Below are 24136 nucleotides of genomic sequence, written 5' to 3'. Positions count from 1 at the left end.
TTTTCATGTCCTACTTATCAAAACATAGTTTGGAAATTCACTAATCAAAACATTTTCCAACAGAGGATTTAAACTCACACACCAAAATTATCTCTAGTTGGGCAAGCAGGAAGTTTACCAGGAACACCCTAAAAATTAATAATTGTTTTTATAGCTTTGATAAATCCATGCCAGCTCATGTTAGTACACAGTGTAACATACAATCTCCAGTGAGTCTGTCACTTCTAAACAGGAAAGCATGAAATCCTTAGCATAAAGCTAGAATAACAGATGTTCTGAAGTGAGGCTTTTTAGGGTTTGCTCCCCACCCCCAAAGGCTGGTTTCTCAGTCTTTGAGATGGTTTTCTTAGAGTGACAGTTAACTATGCCAAACTCATCACACTCATTACCTTGTTTCATTTTCTGGAAGCTACAAGGAAGGGTCTCTCATCCTCGGCCCTGCTGACATTTGGGGCCGGGTATTTCTTCATTACTGATGGGGGCAGGGGGGGAGCGCCCGTGCATTGCAGGGATGTTTAGCATCATCTCTGGATTTTACTTACTAAAAGCCAATCTTGCCTCCGCCCCAGCTGTAACACAAGAAGTGTTTTCTGACATTGCCAAATGACTCCTACAGGCCCAAATCATCCCAGTTTAAAACCATGGCTACAAAATACTATTACTGATCCCATTTTACAAATGAAGAAACTGAGACACAGCCATAGGTCCATCTAAATCCACAGCCCAAGATCAAAACCCTATCCTGTCTTTGTGCACAGTAGGTGGTCTATCTTAGAGTATAAGATACTACTCAGGTCTCCTCTGCATCCCCATGGAGGCTTGTCTAGGCCTCAATGCACACTGGCCAAAAAAACCATTATTCTCATCACTAAAACATTTACTGATTCCTGATTGGGTAGTAGGGCCTGGCAACAAAGGCAGTCAGGGCCTTCAACAAGTATATAATCTATTTGAAGAAATAAGCTATAACTAGAGATCAGCCATTTGGAGCACCAGTTTTGGAGGAAACTGTTTCCTCATCAGTAAGAGGAAGATAATGGTAGTGCCACCCTTATAAGTAAGTGAGATGACATAAGCAAAGTTCCTATCACAGAGCACAAATTCAAAAAACATCTAGGTAACCAAACGCACAGTAACATATAAGCACAAGCATTGGAAGAATTCTGGCTTCTCAGAATCACTGGGCTGGGAGGAACCTTCACAGACAACTTGAACTCACTGTCCACTTAGTGCTAAGTCACTTCAGTTGTGTCTGACTCTTTGTAACCCCATGGACTGTAGCCCACCAGCTCCTCTGTCCATGGGTTTCTCCAGGCAAGAATACTGGAGTGGGTTGCCATTACCTTTAGCATTTAAAATTTTAAAGATTTTATTACCTGCTTCCAGCAAGAGTGTGTAGGCTGAGCTCAGACTGAGGCTCTCAGCAAGGCTCTCCTGATGAACTGCATTAAGGGGGCCTAGAGGAAAGACAAGGGTTTAAGCAGGGACAAACAATAGGAAAAGTAGAAGATCTGAGAAGACAAAGCATTCCAGGGGGGCAGAGCCTGGGTGTGAGCACAGGAGAGCAGCTTAGAGAAAGAATCAAGATCAGATGAGGTCACAAGTGACCTCAGTGACACAGTGGTGACACTGAGCAGGTGAGACCGAGGAAGTATTTCTCCTAAAAAGCAATCAACAGCTAAAACACAAAACAGAACAAAAAAGAAAACAACGGCTGCTACAAAGCATACACCCAACTTACATTATGAGGCTGGAGAACTTAATTTCTCAAGTTAAAAAATCAGCATTCTAATTCCTTCACAGCATTCCTTGAGAACAACAGGCAAATGCATGCTCTAGATCCACGAAAGTGAAGGTTTTGCCAGAATAAAGAGTCAATCTTGGGACTTCCCTGGTGGCCCAGTGGTTAGGAATCCTCCTTGCAATGCAGGGATGTGGGTTCAGTCTTTGGCTGGGATACTCAGATCCCTATACATCATGGGGTAACTAAGCTTGTGCCGCATAACTACAGGGCCTGCACCTTCTGGGGCCCACGAACCACGACTAGAGAGTCCATGAGCTACAATAAAGGTCCCACGTGCCACAACTGAGACCCAACGCAGCCAAATAAATATTTTTTTTAAAAGTCAATCTTCCTCAAGTCCACAGGTGGTCTTCCTGTTCAAAAACAAGAGTCCAGAGTAGCCAGATCTTCTCTTTGTTAAATGTAAATTTCCACTGGTGAAGTCACCAAAAAAATTAAGTACTGGTGCAAATTTCTTAAAATACTATGTAGTTCAAACCATACCTGTCTGCAGGCAGTCTCCATCCCAGACCTACAAGTCTGAGAATTCTGCTGTAAGGCTGAGCCCGCAGGAGGTCAGAGAAAGGACCAGGCAGGCCTTGTACCAAAGGTTTATTTGGAAGATCTGTCTAACCACAAGGTGCAGAATATAGGCAAGAGACTAACTGCACGGTCTGTATCAGAGATGATGAGGGTGTAAACCAAGGCACTGGTAGAAGGAAAAGTCATTCAGAAAACACTGGAAAGGCAAAAATGACAGGGCTGATGGCCAGGTGAAGGGTCTCTAGGACCACTCCATACAAACCTGACCCATTGTAAACTTTGATGATGAAGCTGAGACTTCATGATCAGCAGGTAGCTCGAGCTTAAAAGTGAGTTGTTTAACTTCCCAGAACCAGGGCAATCTTCACAAACTTGTAATCTGTAGTCACATATAGAACCCCATGCTCAGAAAGACCCCACATCTGGTTTAACACTTTGCTGTCATCAAGATTCCTAATAATTTAAACTTTGAAAATTCCTCATAATTTAAACTTTGAACTTGTGTTCTATAAACAAGGTCAGATGCCACAATGGAGCATGCATGTGAGCAGAGGAGATCTGTTTAATAAGAGCAAAAACAGAAGAGAGGATAATTTTCTTTTTAGTTATTTATAAAGTTGGTGTTAAACATTGATTTTTTTTATCTTCTGTAAACTGGTTTAAAAATCATTTTTCTATTGAAAAAAAAAAAAGAGTGGCCACCATTCTTTGCCACCCTATTCATACACAATGTTTGCAATGCCCCAAAAGCACAGAACTTTGGTAGGCTCATGATGCGTTGAGTTCAGCAGGACTCAAAAGCGAGTTCAAGGTAAATGTGCTACAAACAACTAAGTGAGCAGGTGGGTGGGTGCTGACAGCCACAAGAGGCCATGCTTTCCTTTCCATCCAGAATCCGCTGTACATGCAGAAACAAGGCAGTGTGTTTCTAGGAAACACAAACAACCAAACACTCCTTTCATATCTTCTCTTACTCCTGTCACTCCCCTGTATTAACCAACCACTTGAGCTGACAATGATGGCACAGAAGAAGGAAAGACAGAGCAACTCCATGGTTCTTTTTCCTTTCAGTCTTTCCTTCCATAAGCCAAGACTAACAGACTGCGCAAATTGAGATGTGAAATAACAGGAGCCAGTTTTGTGCGGAGTTTCCTCTGTTCTGATAAAAAGAACATACAAATGCATATACAAACCATGAAACACTATGAAATGTGATTTCAGTAATTCTGCATATTTGTTAAATGCTCTTATATTTGCATTTCACACTGGCATTGCATAATAGAAAGATGAATAAAATTCATGCTTATGATCTTTATTTTCACTTCACTCAGAATAACACTAAAGCAAATAAACACCATGACACGTAAAGAGAGACTATGGAAGAAAAAGAAAAGCTTTTCCTGTTAGTACCTTTCACAGTACTTTTTCCTGCTTTTTGAACAAGAGGGTCACACATTTTCATCATACACTGGGCTCCACAAAGTATGTAGCTGGCCCCACTGAGAATCACTGAACTCAAGAACATTATGCCCAGATCTAAATATGCTGCCCACACCTGGATACATTTATACTGACATCAGTCAAAGCAACCCCCAAAGGACCCACCTATGGACTGACGGGAGTGGTGCTGAGTTTTAGTCCCACACTCTTAATTATTAGATTGCTTCAGTCCTTTTCTCATACAACTCACATCACTGCAACAACAAATTTGCTGAAACACTGCAACCCAATGTCTTTCAGCCAAAGATCTTTCTGAGTTCCTCTCATGACCTCTTGAGTTTGGTTTAGACTTTAGTTACGTTCTAAAGGCAATCAACATTGGCATCCTCATCTTTCCTATGTCATCTCTAACTTCAACACTCTGGGGAAGGGTCCCGGGCTGGGCGGGCTGGGCAGATCCCTATCTCCCTCTACCAAAGATGCACGGAGCCAGTTAAACCGGAGCATGTAATGATGCAGAGGTCTCTCTGCTGGACACCTCCCTCTTTCAGAGTACTCCCTGGTGCTCTGTGGTTCAGTGTTAACCAAACCTAGCCTGTGGTCCCAGACCCAGGCTGCTTTCCCGTCACTCAGAGCTCTCGGATTTCCCCTGGGAAGTTGTTCTGCGAACCATTCAGTCTGGTGTCTAAAAATTCCTCCTTCACATTCAGTCAGGTATCCCTTTGTCTCATTTCATTCCCCTCTTCTTTTTTTGTACCACTACTTTCCACTTCAATAAATTTCTTGCCTGGAGATATATCCTGGCAAATGTGTCAGCTTGCATTGTTTAGATGAGAGACTTCTGTCATTCTTTCAAATGTTTCCTCTGTCTCAATAATCCGGAGAGCTCTGGGGAGCCTGAGTTACTTGTCTACGAATTTCCTCTCACCACCTCCTATTAGACTGGGAAAAAAAAAAAAAAAAAAGCAGACTGCCTGGGGCGAACTCACTCAGCTCTTATCTCTTCCAATCACATTTCTTTCCTCAATTTCCCGCATCCTTTCTTTCATTCTATCTGAAGAAGTATTCTTAGGGATTTCAAAGCTAACTGGGATTTCAAAGCTAACCCGCATTCTCCACCTAATTTCAATTTATCCCTTTCCTTCCCCCTTCTTGTTTGCTGCTTTCATATTACCCTCTCTGCCTGGACCAGCATCAAACCCACATTGTCAGAGCACCTCTCTCCCTGCTCAATTCCTTGAAAGGCTGGACTAACAGGACAGCCTCAGGTTCATCACCTCCCATGTCTTCCTCAATCTTCTGCACTCTGGATTCCACAGCTACTGTGCTGAAACTGCTCTCCTAGCCCACAGATGACACGGCAGCTGGACTGGGGGCCATTTCTCAGACTCGTCCTGTAAGAGGTCTGCAGCGCTGAATGGTGGGGATGGTCCACTTGTGTTGGGCATGCTTCATTCCCTTGCCACCAGCAACCTCTTCCCTTCCAACCTCCCTGGTTATTCTTGCTCTATCACCTTTAATAACTTCTTTTCTTTGGCCTGACCATGTCTGCATGTCAAGAGTTCCCTGTGTGCTGTGTTCTTTCTTCTCTTTTTATTCTACATCCTCTTCTTCAGCAAGCTCACCTACTCTTGCTCTTTACGTAGCAACCCTACAGAGACGGTCTATCACTTGAGGGTTTTACCTACACTCCAAACCTAAATGTCTAAATTCATGCTCAACATCATGATGTGAATAGCGTGAATAACTAACAATTCTTCGCAGCTTTTAAGATGTTAAGTACAGAACTAAGCCAGAGGCAGTAATATGAAGTGACTGAGGTTACTGACCCTGGAGACTGTATCTACCTGCATTTAAATCCCTGTCCAACACACAATCTGTGTGACCTTGGGGAATTCACTTAGCCTCTCTGTGCCTCAGAGTCCTCCTCTGTAAGAATAAGAACAGTACCTTTTCTTAGGGATGATGTAGGGATTAAATCTGAGTTGAAATATGTCAGACACATAGAACAGTGCTTGGTACACACCAAGTAAGCATTAGGTATTATTATTACTGTTGCTGTTATTCTCCTAAAAACCTAGTAAGGCAGGTTCTATGATTTAACCCATTTAGACAATGAGAAAATCAAGGTAAATTATCATGGGTCACAATGAATTGCAAACTCTAGATGTTTAAATCTTCTTTTTCATTTGCTTAAATCTTAATTCATCATATTTCCTATTTAAATTCAACTTTTGCTGTGTGCCTTTCTTGATTAAAGTTGTTCTATCTGTCCTCACTCCATTCGCCACATATACACCTCCTAACATTCAACATATTATTTCGAGTCATTTTTATAAAATGATAATAGTTCTAAGATCCCTCCCTACCTTACAAAAAAAAAAAACACAACTCATTTTAAAGCATAGTCTTGTCACTCTTTTTAAATCCCTCTAAGATCTGGCTTTAGAATATCTTACCTTTATTAACAATACTGATCTTCCTATCTTTCTCTAAAACTATATTCTACGTTTTGTTCCAAACCCAAGGATGTTCGTGTTCCCCCAGTGTCTCCTCAACATTTCTCACTCATCCCATTCAAATCCCACCTTCTCTAGTAGGACCCCTCTAAATCCAATCCTTTACTATTTCATAGCACCATCTTCTTCCAAGAAACCCCACAAACTGATTCTTTAAACTTTAATCCTCTTTATATTTCAAGAGTAATGCATGAGGCTGTAAAACAGACATAAAAAAATTAAAGGCCCCTCATCTTTCCCATCATCTTCATCCTATCTCCCATAAATCACTCCATTTAGCAACTTTTTCCTGCACTGACAAATGTAACTTTTATATGCATGCTTGGTGACTTTTTTCCTTAAAATACATAATATAAACATTAAATCCGTATATTTTCCCCCAACTTTCTCACAACTAAGTAGCTTTTAAATCTGCTTTTCATTATGGTTATGTGTAAGGAAGATCATTCCATTTCTTCCCCTATCTTCTCTATATGAATATCTTTAAGGGTAAAGACCATGTTTTATTTGCCCTTATATCTCCAAGAGGACCTTGTACCAAGACCAAGAACTGTTTAACAAAATATTAACAATATCTGTCATTAATCCAGTGTTCACTGTATGCCAGGAAAACCACTGTTAATGCTTCACATATATTATCATATGTAATTCTCATAACCCACCCAATTATTCCCATTTCACAGAAGACAAAAATCACATAGTTAAGGACAGAAAAGTCTAATTTACATTCGTCTGACTCTGGAGCACATCTGCTTCATCTCTTTGCTCATAGGTAATAAAACTGTCATAAGAACATCTTTTGCTGTTTTGACCAAAGTTTGGAGAACAGAAGAGTTCCCAGTATCCAGTGTAGGCAGATGGGGCTGAAGATACATAGATGGGCCTTGGAATGAATGGTAAGTAGATGGAGGCAAGTGGCTGCAGCCATAAAGCTAGCCCACCATTCAGTTGTTCAGTCTATGTTTACTGAGAACCTACCAGAAGTTAAATTACTTAACTCCCCTTCTTCAGGTTCCTCACTATGGTATTCTTTAGTAAGAGCTGCCATCATTTATTAAAAACCTATGTACCAAATGTGTCATTATTATTTCTATTAACATTTTCTAATACTGACAAAAATTCCATAAAACAAACATCAGTACCACCATTTACAGACAGGAAAATGGAAACCCAAAACCGTTAAATTTCTTGTCAAGATTAGTCTGTAATGAATAGCAAAGCCAAGATTCAAATTGAGGGTATGCAGGGTTCCAAAGTCCGACCCTTTTTTTTTTTTTTTTTTTTTATCATCCAGGGTGGTGCCTTTTAATTCTGAGAGAAAAGAACTATGACTTCTTTAAAATTTAAACTCAGTCAGGATCCCATCTGGCTTCAAGTAACAGACCCAACTTCTGTGGTTGATCAAATGGAGATTTATTTTTCTCAAAATAAATCAAAAGGTGGGCAGACCAAGTCTGGTACAGTGTTCCAGAAGGCCATCAGCTTCCCAGCCCACTTACCCCTCAAGTTTCTTGAATTTGGTCACAAGACGGCTTCTGAGGTTAGAAAACAGCATCCATTATCCTGGAAGAAAGAACGAGAAGCACGAAGAGCAACAGCCTAACAGGCAAGAGAGTCTGTGGGAGAGCCCCTGCATCTTATTGGCCAGAACGATGTCATTTAGACACCGCCCAGCTGCAAGGGATTCTGGGAAATCAAGAATTTGCTGTGTGGGTTTTTTTTTTTAACTGACCACCAGTGAAAAGTGGAAAGGATGGAAACAACTGCGCACCTAGCTGTGTCTGCTCCACAGGGTAATGTAGAATGCAAGTCATCCTAGAGAATCAAGGTACCTTGAGAAGAAAGCAATAAAAGAACTTTAAGTCTATGTTTAAAAGCCCTCTTGGTTGGGCAAAGTCACCCGCTGATGGGGGTGGAGGTCGGAAGAATGTGAAAGTTTTACAGACGCATCCAAGCAGCTGATCCAGAGGAAAAACACTGAAACCCAGGTAACTTCTCACGAACTGTCCTGGCGCGCACACAAGTTCAATCAGTGTTTCCTGTTAAGCCGTCACTGTTTCCCTTCCTCCCACTCACTCGCTGTCCAGTTACTTTAGAAGAGAACTTAACAGGCTCTTCCATCATTCGTAAGAAAAGTAGAGGGTGCTCAAATTTCAGTTCAAGCAAAATAAAATCCTCGACCATGTGTTGGTAGGAGAAGCATTATCTTTACAAAAAGATAATGGTTCCAGGGATATTATTTATGCAACCACAGCCACACTCTCAAGCTATTGTATTAAGAAAGTAGGCCAAAGAGCTTTAGCCTGTTTACATTTTCTTTCAAAGTTCAAACTTTTCTCATAAAAACCTCATACAATTCTGTGATGAGAAAATTTTATTTGTGAAAAGATATATATGGAGAGAAGAGTGACAGAAAGCCAACAAAAGGACTTCTGTGAGCTATATCCTAGGCTCACAGGAAATACAAGATGACATGAAACCATATTCAATAATATGGTTCAGAGTAACATGCATGCAAAGGAGGTGGTAAAAGAGATCCCCATGGGCCTACCTACTTCTTCCCAAGAACTACCTGTGTGCCTAAAGAATTTGGCCACTTACTTATGAATGGACTTGTCACTGAAAACAGCATCTTTAGTCTCTCTCTCATCAGGTAAAATTAAGTTTTCCTTTCCTACCCCACACGCAACACTAGGAATCAGCATATCGGCTCTCGAACTTGCATTTGTTTTTCTGTCAAATGCTTAATTTCTGTAAGTTAAAGGAGAGGTAAAAAGACCTTACTCTGGAGTTCAAAGGATGTCCACAAAATCTACAGCCAGCCCCCAAAGTTATGGTATTTGACCTCCTTCCTTCATGGACCGTATCAGTGAAACGAGTCTTTACCAGAATGACTGATATTCAGTGCAATCTGAGTTCGCACAATTCCTTCAGTCATGGGCATTTTTAGGTGCACCACCACCCGGAAACCACCACCTGATGTTTCTATTCTGAACTCATTACGTTTGCCAACAAAAACAAGGACGTGAATGTGGGCCAGTCAAACTGTGAGTCACACCAAGTTCCAGGAGACACGCAACCAAAGTTCTGTCACAAACTAAGACAACACACCCACCTGGATCCCTCAGAGCCCAAACCCACATTTCAGAAACAGAAGCTCTCCAAAGAGAAGTGGTAGAGGTTTCACTCAAACCCTCCTCTTCTTCAAAAACTGCCTAATGAGTGTATAAACTTAAAACTCCTGGAAGGGCCCACTTTTTCATCTAAAATCCAGTTGTTTGGTGTCTTAGATCCTTAAACATGGGGCAAAGTATTAATGTAAAAGAAATCCTCACCACTTGGCTTTTTGAAACATCAACCAATGCCAAACTGGCATCAATAATTACTGTTTAAATAAAGAGTGTAAAAGAAATAGAAGAGTCTTTGTATTTTCTAGGGTAGGTTAGTTCAGCTTTGTTTTTTTAATCCATTAGCTCCATTTAATGAAGCATCAGTCTTTATGGTGGTGATATATGTGACAAAAGTTGTAGGTTTTTGGCTAAGAAAATCATTCCGACATGCACGGAGATGCATTTGAGAAACTGATGACATAATACACTACAGATTCAAGGAACTACGTAAGCCCAGAGCAGTTACTGGATAGTGTCAACATGGGGGCAGTTTGATGACTGATTTAATTGTGAAATTATCAACGTTTAGTTGAAGGGAAATGCTGGCCAGAGGACAGACACTTTGTTTCCTTTGTCCTAAAACAACACCCAGTGTCAGTAACCTTAAAAGCTTTGGATCTCATACTTAAACCCATCTGTTCCATCATGGTTAAAAAACAACAGTAAAATGGTTTCCTGAAAGATTGCACAATCAGATGCTCAACTGGGATTTTTTTTCTTACTTTCAAAACTAATAATATGACTTTCTAAGGAAATCTTTGGGAATTAAAAAAAAAGTCATAATTATGTATTGGGTTGGCCAAACAGTTTATTTAGGTTTTTTCCATGTTACAGAAAAACTCAAACTTTTTGGCCAACCTAATACTATCTCTTGCCTATGTGTGCACCTTGAAGGAACATTTCTTTAGTAAAGAATCAAGACACAGACCCAAATGTGAATGGATATTCATACATTCCCTCATTCATTCATTCACTGTTTTGAAAAGGTAATTCAAATCAGATTAGAAACATGTAATAATATCTCTGAAAAGACAAGAGTGATGAATGAATAGTTAACAGTTTGAAAGATGTGCTTTTGAGGCTATAGGTGTTTTTAAAAATGGGAGATGAGAACCTCAAAAAGTTACTTTTAATGTGACAAATTACCAACATACTCTAAATTAACCACAAAAGTACAAATAGTTCATGAATATGAAAGGTTTTAAAAAGAAGTCAGCTAGTCAGTAAATGAGGGGGTGGAAATGACCTTGTTCTGATTTATCTCCTGCAAGCACAGTGAGTGACAGAAAGACTACCTAGACAGTTAATGAACTCTCTCTCACTGAACTTGTTTCCAAAAAATGACTAGAATGCCCTTGAAATTAGGCACTATTGATATGTAACAACAATGTGTCCTGAATTTCAAGTCAACATCTGTCCACAAAGGCCAGGTTATCCCATTTTTCAAAGGAGCTATAGTAACTATGATAGTTGTTGGTCAAAGAATTTAATCAAAACCTGATCCTACCTTTCTCAATAACTCAAACATCTTTCAAGTTTTGTCCTTTGAACATATTGTGTTTTAGTATGCCACATCTGCCTCCTACACACAGATGGAGAAAGAGAAATGTTGGTTAAAAATAAGTATGTAAACTTAAAGGTTGCTACTCAAACTGTGAATGCAATTTAAAGCTTTGTTATATTCAAGTCCTTAAGCAAAGACTCATTTCTTGGAAAGAATTATAAATCTGGAGAACAAGATAACATCCTAAAGATACTACTTGACTGGTTTTTGCAGCTTTCTTTGGGTATTACAAGCAGTAGTCTGAATACTCCATCAGTCAAGCCTTCAGAGAGTTCTCACCAGCCCACAGGAATTCCACCTCACCTCCTGGATTTTCCTGCTGAAAAAGTGCATTGGAAAATACAGTGTGTTTTATGTACTTCTGCTCAGATGGTAAATAATCTGTCTGTAATGCAGGAGACCTGGGTTTGATCCCTGGGTCAGGAAGATCCCCTGGAGAAGGAATGGCTACCCACTCCAGTATTCTTGCCTGGAGAATCTCATGGACAGAGGAGTCTCGCAGGCTACAATCCACAGGGTCACAAAGGGTCAGATTGGACTGAACAAATAACTCTTTTCACTTTCACAGAACATAAATAGCAAAGATTCAGTCACCATTATTTCAGTGGCAATTTCTGTTTCTCAATCCAAAACACAGACCAAAATTAAAATATACAGGCTTTTTCAGTGAAGCACACCTCATCTTTGCAAAAAAAATCTACCCTTAATCCATCCTGTGCTAATTAAAAATTTTAAGAACAATACAGATCCAGGTGTCTTATGCATGCGTGCATGGATGTGCGCTCAATCGCTTCAGTCGTGTCCAACTCTTTTGCAACCATTTGGACTGTAACCTGCCAGGCTCCTCTGTCCATGGGACTTCCCAGGCAAGAATACTGGATCGGTTTGCCATTTCCTCCTCAAGGGGATCTTCCCCACCCAGGGACTGAACTCGTGTCTCTGGTGGTTCCTGCACTGCAGGTGGATTCTTTACCACTGAACCACCAGGGAAGCCCTTGGGTGTTTTATAAACAACAGCAAAACAAAACACCTCTTTTTTGTCCTGCAACCTAACTGGTATCTGGCTAGAAAGACGGAGGACCCCATCAACAAAGTCCTGTGTCCCCACACTTCCCAACCTGGGTTTATTAGATGCAATATTGTGGCTTCTTTCTTTCCTCCTCTCCCGGAAATGCCCTGACGTACAGGCACCTGGGATGCAGCTTTTGACTCACAAAGAAGTCCACGCCCGTTTCCTCCCAACCTGGCAACAGAAGGATCCTCACTGCTGAGGCACTCCGGTGAAAGAAAAGGGAAACTTGACTCAGGAGTCCCAGCCTAAATACTTTCTTTGCTTCCCCAAAAGAAAGAGCCTTCAGCATTGGTTAAGTGAGGGTTCTCAATCAGTATACGGGGTCAATTTTTTCCCCAGAAAGTCAATCATACCCAGTTAGTGACCTGGGCACACAAAATCACCAAGCAAGAAAAAGCTAAAGGATTTGAAACCAGAAATAAAACAGAAAAACAGAGTTCTATACTACTTATCTAAATATCCTTTTGCTCCCAACAGGCAGTTCCTTTCCCTAAATACCGAACTGGGACACGAGATCAAGTTCTTCTTCTATTGCTCCCTGCAATTTTTATTGAAAGGAAGGATTTGTTTTGGCCCCACATGTTGAAAAATTCATGTTCCTATAATTAAGAGTTTGTTTGCCACGCCTTCAGCCACATTTCCCTGTTAAAACTCCCTTCTCTAAAAAGGATCCATGAAAACAACTACCAGCCCTCATTCTTCTCTCAAACAGCCACAGAAAACAGTTATGAAGGTTCTCAACAGCCTATCTAACCTTTCCAGATCACAACGTTGGCAACCAAAGGGATCCTCCGTTAAGATGTCAGAGAAAAAGAACCGGCGTTGAAGCATGCCCCCAAGAGACCGGTTTTCCCACAAGCTCATAATTAATACACTCCAAGTGAATTTCTCACGTTCTGACGGAACTATAGAAAAGGATCTCATATTATGATATAAAAAATATGAATATCAATGACAGACTTTCATTGAAATCAACATGTAATAGACCAGAGGGGAGCCAATAAAACACAAAAACTTTTGTTCTCTCTCATCATAATTTTTGAGTCGATATTTCATAAACTTTTTGTGACATTTTAAAATAACACCCCCCTACACACACACCACACACACACACACACACACACACACAGACACCACACTTCTCTGACTGGGGTTCTCAAGTATTATTAGGAGAGTGGGGAGGGGGCGGTGTTTAAGGACACAGACAAGATCTCACACGTCCAATCCTGAAGGTATTTTTCACCTGAAAGCTAGTTGGGAGCCCCGGGAGTTAAGCTCTACCCCACCCACCAAAAAGTGCCCGCTCCCACTGGGAAACTGGAGTGAGCTGGAAAAGGAAATCGAGCGGGGAAAAGGAGGAGCAGCTGCAACCACACAACGATGCCACTACCCTCCGGTCCCCGAGAGGAGCCCAACGCCCTTACCTGGGGGGAGCAGAGCCGCCAGCACGAGTTGCAAAAGTTGTGCTTCACCTTCGCCCGGAGTTCAAAGCGCCGGCACTCCGGCCCCGCCGCAGGCTGGCTGCCCCGAGTCCTCTCTCGCCCCGCTCCCGCCTTCCCCACCCTCTCGGCCCTACACCATGTCAGGAATCCGGGCAGGCACCGAGCTAGGAGCTGACATCACTCCCAGTCCCAGGTACCTCCCCTCCCTCGTGCCCTCCCACCGCCCTCCCCGCGGGAATGAGCCAAAGAGAGCGCGCGGGCGGGGTGTCGGCGCGCCGCGGTTCGCGCTGATTGGGCCCGCGGACTGTCACTCAGAGGAGCCCACTAATTTTACACATTCCTCTCTGAGCCCGGCGCTGGGCTGGAAGTGGGTGTTGATGGAAAAAAATGCTGCCTTTCCTGCTATCTGTAAGGGAAGGAGAATCATGGTACGAGGAAGATCCTTGCGGGTGGTGTTTTAAACTTTTCTTGGCGCATTTCCCAATCCCCCAGGTCAGAAATGAAACTAACCTATCCAAGCCCTCCTTTGAAGGAAAAACAGTCGCCTGTGTGTCACGGGCAAGTCCGAGTCCGGCGGCGCGTGCAGCAGAAAATGGCTAGCTTGAAGTCAGACAAATAAAGGAAACCGCCAGCTCGCTCAGCTCCCCTTTTATCTTGGGGTTGCTGGGCGTTCCTTTAGAACGGGAAATTTAGAACTTCAAAAGCTCTTCGAGAAGATAGGGAGGACAATCCTAGAAACTGCGACGCAGCTCTAGATTGTTAACCCTGGGGCGTTATCGACCATGCGGTTTGCTTTTGCTTTTAGTGACGAAAATCACAGCACGCGAGCTTCCAGGCAAATAAAACTGAACCTCTGAAGTAAGAAAAATTACTGTTTACCTTTTTTTAAAGACCTCAGGGCTGCTGTTTTTATACACAACTGAAAAGGGGTGGAAATCTCACAATTGAGTTCAGCAAGCCACATGAGAATAATTATTGTTGAATGGAATCAATTGCAGTGGCTGAGCTATCAATTAAGAATTAACTAACATTTACCCTGCCAGCTATCAGGCTATACCCCTGGCTAACAGAACAGAGAGATTCTCAGGAAATGGGTCTTTCAGCTTGCCTAATAACTGCCTCAAGGCAGGACTGAATTGTGAAACGTGGCCCTCTTTACATGAGATAAAGATAGATTATCCGTTATCTTCTGGAATTACAATGAATTGATTACTGACTTTCTCTTCATTTTTATTGTTTGTTTTCTGGTGGATGAGGACGTGTTTATTTGGCCATTCTGCCACAAATTGTAGAAGGGATGCAGAGTCCACCAGTGTGTCTGAATTAATTCCCACAACCATCCTGTAAATTGAGTGTCATTAGCCCCGTTTCAACATAAAGGAATGAAAGGCTCAGCAAGGTTACATAAGTAAATTGCTCCAGAACTGCAGTTGAAACCAAGGTTTATTGGATTCCAAAGCTATTTCTTCTCTCTAGAGCAGTGATTGCCCACAATCTACACACATATTATAATGCCAAAAAAGAAAAAAATCCACCGCCCCCAGCAACTGCTCTCACAGACCAGTTTCTGTATTATCAACATTATACTGTTTGTCAAACCTACACTGTTCCAAGCTCCTAACTACTGAATCCATCTTCCCCCAGCTCTAAGTCCTATGCACTACTTCCAAATGAGTTTGCTAAAACACTGTTTGGTTTTGCTGTCAGTATCTTCCCCTTCTAAATCGGGTCCCTCTTGCCATTGCAATTCTTTGCTGGCCATTTAAAACTCTCTGATCTGGGCTCTATGTACCTTTCCCACCTTGTCTCCCACTTCACTCCTGGGAAACATTTCACTGCAAACTGGTCTACTCCCAGATTCCTGATTGCATCTCACCTACTGGCCTACCTGGAATCCCCACTCTTCTGTCTGGGAGAGCTTTGTGGGGTGTTTTGTTTTGTTTTTGAGAGTTTTAAAGATATATTCTCTTAGTAACTTTCAAAGATGTAATACTGTGTTATTAACTATAGTTACCATGTTGTACATTACATCCCTATGGCTTACTTATTTTGTAAGTGGAAATTTTTAACCTTTGGATCCCCTTCTGTGTGCTAAGTCCTACCCTTCTCTCAAAGCCTTAAGTCCTTGTCCTTGATGTGCCCTACAGCAGACAGAAAAGGGGGTCCATTGTCTAGTTCTGCACTTGCTTGCTGTGTAACTTTGTGCTATGCTGGGCTAGGTTGCATCAGTCATGTCCAACTGTTTGCAACCCCATGGACTGTAGCTCTCCAGGCTCCTCTGTCCTTGGGATTCTCCAGGCAAGAATATTGGAGTGGGTTGCCATTTCCTACTCCAGGAGATCTTCCTGACCCAGGAATGGAAACTGCATCTTTCACATCTCCTGCATAGGCAGGCGAGTTCTTTAACACTAGCACCACCTGGGAAGACCAAGTCATTAAAATATCCATCAGAAACCTAATCACCTCTTTTATAAAATGGAACTAATAATACTCACATCAAAGGTTATTACAATCCTTACTGAAATTGTATAGATGTGTTAACGTATGGTTATCTATGTCCAGTTATATTCATTTCCTATCTTCCCAGACTCTGAGGAGGCTGCTCATGCCTAATACTTCTGTATTCCTTACCCTCAATTCAAGAAAAACATTCAATAAAAATATAGGATGGAAAATGGATTAGCAGATCACCTCTAACCCTGCCCCCTTCCTTAAATGCACCCAACCCCAGACAATCTCATAGCTAGAAACCATAACTACGTAACTGTTCTGTACTTAGTCATGTCCGACTCTTTGCAACCCTAAGGACAGTAGCCTGCCAGGCTCCTCTGTCCATGGGGATTCTTCAGGAAAGAATACTGGAGTGGGTTGCTGTGCCCTCCTCCAGGGGATCTTCCCAACCCAGGCATCATACCCAGGTCTCCCACATTGCAGGGCAATTCTTTACCGTCTGAACCACCAGGGAAGCCCAAGAATACTGGAGTGGGTAGCCTATCCCTTCTCCAGGGGATCTTCCCGACTCAGAAATCAAACAGGACTCTCCTGCATTCCAGATGGATTCTCTACCAGCTGAGCTACCTTAACTCTCTCTCCCCATTTCCCTCTCTCAATCTTAATGCCTTGGCAACAACCCCCTCTTCTTACTCTCCCATTATTCATGCAGCAACCCTTCACGGCCTCAGGCATTTTCTGCACCAACCACTTAACCTGCCTCTTAGCCACCCATTCCTCCTTGTCCCTCAGCCAGGGACACACTTGTCTGGAGCCTGCTCTGCCTTGCTCTCCCAGATGCTCTCCAACAGTGGCTGGATGGCTACCAGTCATTCTTCCAGGCCCAGTCGTAGGAAGCCTGCCTGGCTCACATTCTACAGCCAGCAGCAGGAGGAGATGGGGGGAGGGACTGTCCCACCCCCACAGGGATGGCAGGATAGAATAACAGGAAGTTGCCTCCCATCCCCGCTGCAGCTGGAGTGATAACAGCTGTCATCTGAGTCCAGAAAACAGAAGACTCAAGAGGAAAACAACAAACAGGCAGGGCTGGAACAGTAGTGTTCCGACCAGGGGTTCCAGAGTGGGTGAGAAAGGAAGGAATGGGTGAGATTTCAGCCTCCTTCTCCCCGTCTTAATTAGAGTTACAGCTCTTATCTATTCTATCAACACATTTGCAAGTATGCAAAGTCACTTCAGTCTTGTTCGACTCTTTGAGACCCTATATAGATTGTAGGGCTCCTCTGTAGACCCAGGCTCCTCTGTCCATGGGGTAGGATTCTCCAGGCAAGAATACTAGAGTGGATTGCCATGCCCTCCTCCAGGGAATCTTCCTGACCCAGGGGTGGAACCTGCAACTCTTATGGCTCCTGCATTGGCAGGAAGGTTCTTTATCACTAGCGCCACCTGGGAATCCCATCATTTCATTTAGGCTTCACTATAGTGCTTCATTTGGCAATGAGATCTAACTCTTCAATAAATAGATTGAAATCGCTGGCCTCTGGGTATCTTGGGGAAGCCCCAAAGAATCAGGACATTGCGGGGAGCAAAATAGGATGCCCGATGAGCAAGTATCCAGAGTCTACCCATTATTCTGGATCTTAACTTATTTAATGGAAAATTATGTTTGCAGCTCCTGTGGTTTCAACACCAATTAACTCTGAGAGTCTAGATACATATTTTCTGTCAAATTATTCCTATGATCAGCCTGACCTATAGTACCCATGAATTTGTCAGATAATGACTGTGGGGTTGGGAAGGGGACACTGTGAAAACAGGGAGAAGAAACCTGCAGAGAATAGCAACACTAGAACTTGAAATGGACCCTAAAGGTCATCTGATATAACCACCTACTGGATGCCAGATCCCTTTCTACTGTGGTCCTAACAAGTGGCCTTCTGAAGTTATCTGGCAACAAGGGGTACACAAGCTGAAAGAACATACCACCACTGAAATTCTTTCTCCTGGAAAGCCATATCCTGCTTTTCTGACTATTTTCCTAAAGACCTCTGTCTTGTGTCTCTTAATCCTCACAACCATCCTGTAAGGTGAGTGTCATTAGCCCCATTTTAACATAAGAAATCAAAGGCTCAGCATGGTTACATAAGTAAATTGCTCTAGGACACCCAGAGCTGGGATGAAAACCAAGGTCTCCTTGACTGCAAGCCATCTTTTCTTTATCTCTCCAAAGCACTGATTGTCCGCAATCTGCTCTTTCAGCTCTGTGCTCCGGAGTGGCAGAGAGCAGCCTGTTTTTTTTGTTCCTCCCACCCCCAAGCCTGTGCAGGCCCAAAGTTTATTTAGATACAGACACCAGGAGAGGCTAACCCCACTCATAAAGGTTATGTCCTTCACTGACTGGTCTCTATAGGCTTCCATCTTCTGCTCTCCAAAGCACAGTCATGACCACTCTTGGTACTTTCAGAACAAGTGAACATCGCCCAAACTCCTCTCTGGCATCCAGAGATCCTTACATCGTGGCCACCAACCTACCTTTCTGAATGTATCGTCTTCTCTGCTTCATACTCACACACTCTGCAAATGAATGACTTTGCACCCATATCCTCTAAGAATCTTTTCTCAGTTAAGAAAGATCCTTGCTCATTTCTACTAAAGTCCACCTCCCAGGGTGGTTGTGATGATCTGATGTCATACGCAAGATAACAGAACACGTTGCCTGACACATAATGAGTCATTAGTAAACATCTTCCTTTCTCTTAGGACAGAAAACAATTGTACTATTATTTTTATATATGGCTTATGGCTCTCACTGACTGTAAGTTCCTTACAGTTCTTAAGGGCAAGATGCCAATTTGCTTCATCTTTATGTTCTTTACAGAATTTAGAACCATCCATTGTCCTATGGACATTCAATAAAAATTCACCAAATGAATGAATGAAGCTGCCTTTTGCTTAAGACTTCTAACCTACTGTATGCTGTGTCTTTAAAAGTTCAAGAAAAACCCCCACTAGCATTATCTTAGAGGACCTGGGTACCTCAAATTCTTCTCATCCTAGTCACATTGCCAAACACAGAGGGCGTTGAACACATGGTATAAATCATGAACTCAAATTCAGATGAAACAAGCCTAGCTTTAGAGTTCCTTCTTAGAGGAAATTGCCGCTTATTCTGTCTGATTCTATGCACAGTGTTGGTAATAACCTGGATACCATTTTAATATCCTTTAGCTGAATACTGAGTTACTGCTCAGCTGTCACCACTGGCATCATTTATGAGCCCAGTTCTCCTCCCCATTGCCTGCCTGCCCATGGAGGACAGGTTAGAAATAGGCCCAACATCTCATTCCAAGAAGAGTCTTATTTTGTTTTAAACATTTTTATGTGGATCATTGTTTAAGTCTTTATTGAGTTTGTTACAATATTGTTTCTATTTTATGTTTTGCTTTTTGGCCATGAGTCATGTGGGAGCTTAGCTCCCCAACAAGAGATTGAAGCCGCAGCCCTCTGCATTGGAAGGCCAAGTCTTAACCACTGGATGGCCAGGGAAGTCCCAGCAGTCTTATTTTAATCACCCTTTCCTTGCAACCCAGGTTGTGGTGGTTTTTCTTTGGCTACCCACCAGAGAATCCAAATACCTAGTTACATTCAACATCCCCATTTTACTATTCTATTTATAAAAGGAAAATTTTAAACTAAAAATAGAAACTATTTTTTCATGATATTTGATTAATGTTCAATTAATGGTTCAGTTTTACAGTAAACTAATATTTAAAATTCTCCAAGCCAGGCTTCAGCAATACGTGAACCGTGAACTTCCAGATGTTCAAGCTGGATTTAGAAAAGGCAGAGGAACCAGAGATCAAATTGCCAACATCCACTGAATCATCGAAAAAGCAAGAGAGTTCCAGAAAAACATCTCTTTCTGCTTTATTGACTATGCCAAAGCCTTTGACTGTGTGGATCACAATAAACTGTGGAAAATTCTGAAAGAGATGGGGATACCAGACCACCTGACCTGCCTCCTGAGAAACCTGTATGCAGGTCAGGAAGCAACAGTTAGAACTGGACATGGAACAGCAGACTGGTTCAAAATAGGAAAAGGAGTACATCAAGGCTGTATATTGTCACCCTGCTTATTTAACTTATATGCAGAGCACATCATGAGAAATGCTGGGCTGGAAGAATCACAAGCTGGAATCAAGATTGCTGGGAGAAATATCAATAACCTCAGATATGCAGATGACACCACCCTTATGGCAGAAAGTGAAGAACTAAAGAGCCTCTTGATGAAAGTGAAAGTAGAGAGTGAAAAAGTTGGCTTAAAGCTCAACATTCAGAAAACTAAGATCATGGCATCCGGCCCCATCACTTCATGGCAAATAGATGGGAACAACAAGGAAAATGGTGACAGATTTTATTGTGGGGTGGCTCCAAAATCACTGAAGATGGTGACTGCAGCCATGAAATTAAAAGACACCTCTCCTTGGAAGGAAAGTTATGACCAACCTAGAGAGCGTATTAAAAAGCAGAGACATTACTTTGCCAACAAAGGTCCGCCTAGTCAAGGCTATGGTTTTTCCAGTGGTCATGTATGGTTGTGAGAGTTGGACTATAAAGAAAGCTGAGCACCAAAGAATTGATGCTTTTGAACTGTGGTGTTGGAGAAGACTCTTGAGAGTCCCTGGGACTGTAAGGAGATCCAACCAATCCATCCTAATGGAGATCAGTCCTGGGTGTTCATTGGAAGGACTGATGTTGAAGCTGAAACTGAAACTCCAATACTTTGGCCACCTGATGCGAAGAGCTGACTCATTGGAAAAGACCCTGATGCTGGGAAAGATTGAGGGCAGGAGGAGAAGAGGATGACAGAGGATGAGATGTTTGGATGGCATTACCGACTCAATGGACATGGGTTTGGGTGGACTCCGGGAGTTGGTGATGGACAGGGAGGCCTGGCATGCTGTAGTTCATGGGGTCGCAAAGAGTTGGACATGATTGAGTGACTGAACTGAACTGAATGGTTCAGTTGAACAAATTAAAATGCCTTTGAACAATTCATCCCATTTACAAATACAGTTAATTCAGTTTCATAAAAGTTTCTGATTCCTCTACTCAAAGAGAGGTCAACAGGATGGAGAGTTGGATCATTCAGTATATAACAGCAATTCTTATTTTCCGTTCCAGGCAGATGGTCTTCTTCCCAAGCAAGTCAAGCCTTTTTGCAGGCTGTCAGGTCTTTCCTGGTGTGACAGGTCACTGCCGTTTCTTCCTACCAACATGCACTGTGCACAGACCTCTTTAGAGGTCCTGGGAACATGCTCAATCAACAATAGGGCATTACTCATAATCAGTAACTCCCACCTAGATTTTTCACCTGCTACAATATAACTAAGGCTCATTTTTCAAATAATATATCATAGCTTACTACTAATCAAAATGTATCTAGTTTGACATAGTGGTGTGCCCTATTCTCTGGAGCGTGCCTCCAAGCGAAAGTGAAAGTTGCTCAGTTGTGTCCGACTCTTTGCGACCCCAGGGACTATACAGTCCGTGGAATTCTCTAGGCCAGAATACTGGAGTGGGTAGCCTTTTCCTCCTCCAGGGGATCTTCCCAACCCAAGGATCGAACCCAGGTCTCCCGCAATGCAGGAGGATTTTTCACCAGCTGAGTCACAAGGAAAGCCCAGGCCTCCAACTGACGCATTAATTCCTCCTCACTCACCTTTTCACCTGGACAATCATTAAGTTACTGTTGCTTTATTCAGTCTCTCCTAATCTTTAATGAGAATTCTTCTACTTAACTAGAATTTATATTTTAAAATGACATGTCAGACTTCAATCCAGAAGCTTCTGTCTACCAGGATTACGAGGAATGAGTTTTAGCTAAAATAGATATAAGATGAGGATGGGACATCTGGTTTAGACAGATGTTTTCATTAAAGGAACTTTCTTGCAAGTTGAAACAAGTTGCTGACAAACTAATCTTCAGGCTGGAGCATCTTATCACTCAAATCCTATAAAAACTGTGTTTCTCTGCTACTTTCTCTTGCTCTTTCAGATTCTATCTCCAGAAGAGCCTTTCCACTGATGATTGCTGATTGTGTAACACCTGAATTGCCGGATAATTAGTACTGTGGTTGGTTAAACTAGCCAAGGTATGAAGGAAGCAAAGAGGAAGTATGACAGCTATCACTTGTGTGTCTGTCTTTAAAATACTTTAAATCTCTTCCCTCTTATTTTACCTTATATAATCTCCATGTGACCCTACATTGTTTAAATTCTGAATTAGATGTAACAGAATAGCCATAGAAAAACTACGTTTTACATTACAAGATGCCATCTCTGAAAAAGATCATCACCCATTCTTGAATAAAAGGAAGTGTAAGAAATAGCACCTCTTATTTGGCAAAATTAAATAAAGCACTTCATGTACTCTGAGTTATAAGACCTAGGACCACTTGACATTTTTGAGTTTCAGTTTTTTGTCTATAAATGGGATAGCAATAATTCTAAAGAAAAAGTGCATTCAGGGTGGTGCCATGACACTCTGAATGAGACTACCCTTCTTCTGGTGGAGTCTAAAATGTTTACCTACACACGGGATTCTCAGTTAATATCCTGAGACCCTCGCTACCTTGAACAGTACAGGTTGAACCATGGACGTCCACTCAAATCAAAACAATCCAGTATAAACTTGGTAGCTGCTGCTGCTGCTGCTAAGTCTCTTCAGTCGTGTCCGACTCTGTGCGACCCCATAGATGGCAGCCCACCAGGTTCCTCTGTCCCTGGGATTCTCCAGGCAAGAACACTGGAGTGGATTGCCATTTCCTTCTCCAATGCATGAAAGTGAGAAGTGAAAGTGAAGTCGCTCAGTCGTGTCCGACTCTTAGCAACCCTATGGACCGCAGCCTACCAGGCTCCTCCATCCATGGGATTTTCCAGGCAAGAGTACTGGAGTGGGGTGCCATTGCCTTCTCCGAAACTTGGCAGCAGCCTGGGACAAACAAGCATAGGACTCTTCTGCAGAGCTCCATACTGACTATTTCCTAGAGGGCCCTATCAAATCCTCTCTCAAGACATTGCATGTGAGACACATAGAAAACCAGATGATAGGGGCTTTCCTGGTGGTCCAGTGGTTAGGAATCTGCTTGCCAATGCAGGGGACATGGGTTTGATCAAGGAAATGTCAGTCCACTCCAATATTCTTGCCTGGAGAATTCCAGGGAGAGAGGAACCTGGCAGGCTACAGTCCACGGGATCACAAAGAGTCAGAGACGACTGAGTGACTTTCACTTCACTTCACTTCTTCTGGGAAGATCTCACTTGCTCCAGGGCAACTGAAAGCTCTGTGTCACAACTACTGAGCCAGCGCACCCTAGAGCCCATGCTCCGCAACAAGAGAAGCCACCGCAATTAGAAGGCCACTCCACCCAACAAAGAGTAGTTCCCACTCACCTTGGCAACTGGAGAAAGCCCACGTGCAGCAACAAAGACCCAATGCAGCCCAAAATAAACAAAAAAGTAAATAAATCTTAAAAAAGAAAACAAAACCAGATGATGGAGTAGAGCAGAAAAGAGCAAAGGGGCCTGCAGAATGAAGGCAATAAACAGAAGCATGAATAACTAGAAACATGATGTAAAGAAAATGAAGTCAGAAGAAAGTCACTCACGCAAAATTTAAAGCAGAAAGGGATGGATGCTGAGAGTCACACAAAAAAGTGGGTAAAAGAGCCTCACACAGAAAAGGTAATAATCAAAACATAAAGTGGTAGACACTGTGAGGGCAGTGGACAGTAGTTGCAGAAGTAGTAAAAAATATAATGACAATAATAAAAATGATAATGATAATAGGAAATTCCAATTTCTGTGTGCCTGGTACTATTTTTAATGCTTTAAATATATTAACTTCAACCCTGTGAGGTCTGTTTCCATTTCACAGGTGTGGAAACTGAGCCAGAGAGTTTAAATAGCTTCCCCAAGGTCACAGGCTTCCCAGGTGGCATTGGCGGTGAAGATCCTGCCTGCCAATGCAAGAGATGGAGGAGACTCGGGTTCAATCTCCTGGGTTGGGAAAATCCCTGGAGGAGGGCATCGCAACCCTCTGTGTTATTCTTGCCTGGATAATCCCATGGACAGGGTCGCCTATCAGGCTACG

General features: G+C 42.4%; 1 protein-coding gene across 11 annotated transcripts in view; it reads right to left on the bottom strand.

The window, feature by feature from the left end:
• Window positions 1–13684, bottom strand: part of PPFIBP1 (PPFIA binding protein 1) — a 195461-nt gene extending 181777 nt beyond the window's left edge. For 6 of the 11 annotated variants that reach the window (XM_070453842.1, XM_070453846.1, XM_070453844.1 and 3 more), the window contains exon 1: window positions 13516–13683. The gene's annotated coding sequence lies outside the window, so the exon portion shown is untranslated. Of the gene's footprint in view, window positions 1–1376; window positions 1458–7784; window positions 7849–13515 lie in introns of all 11 variants that reach the window. The other 5 variants (XM_070453837.1, XM_070453836.1, XM_070453843.1 and 2 more) reach the window with 3 other exon arrangements.
• Window positions 13685–24136: the final 10452 nt, after the last annotated feature.

This window comes from Odocoileus virginianus, chromosome 23 (genome assembly GCF_023699985.2).
Source record: "Odocoileus virginianus isolate 20LAN1187 ecotype Illinois chromosome 23, Ovbor_1.2, whole genome shotgun sequence".
NCBI classification, from domain to species: domain Eukaryota; kingdom Metazoa; phylum Chordata; class Mammalia; order Artiodactyla; family Cervidae; genus Odocoileus; species Odocoileus virginianus.
Note: the sequence above shows the minus strand (reverse complement) of the source record. Positions and strands in the feature narration are given on the sequence as shown.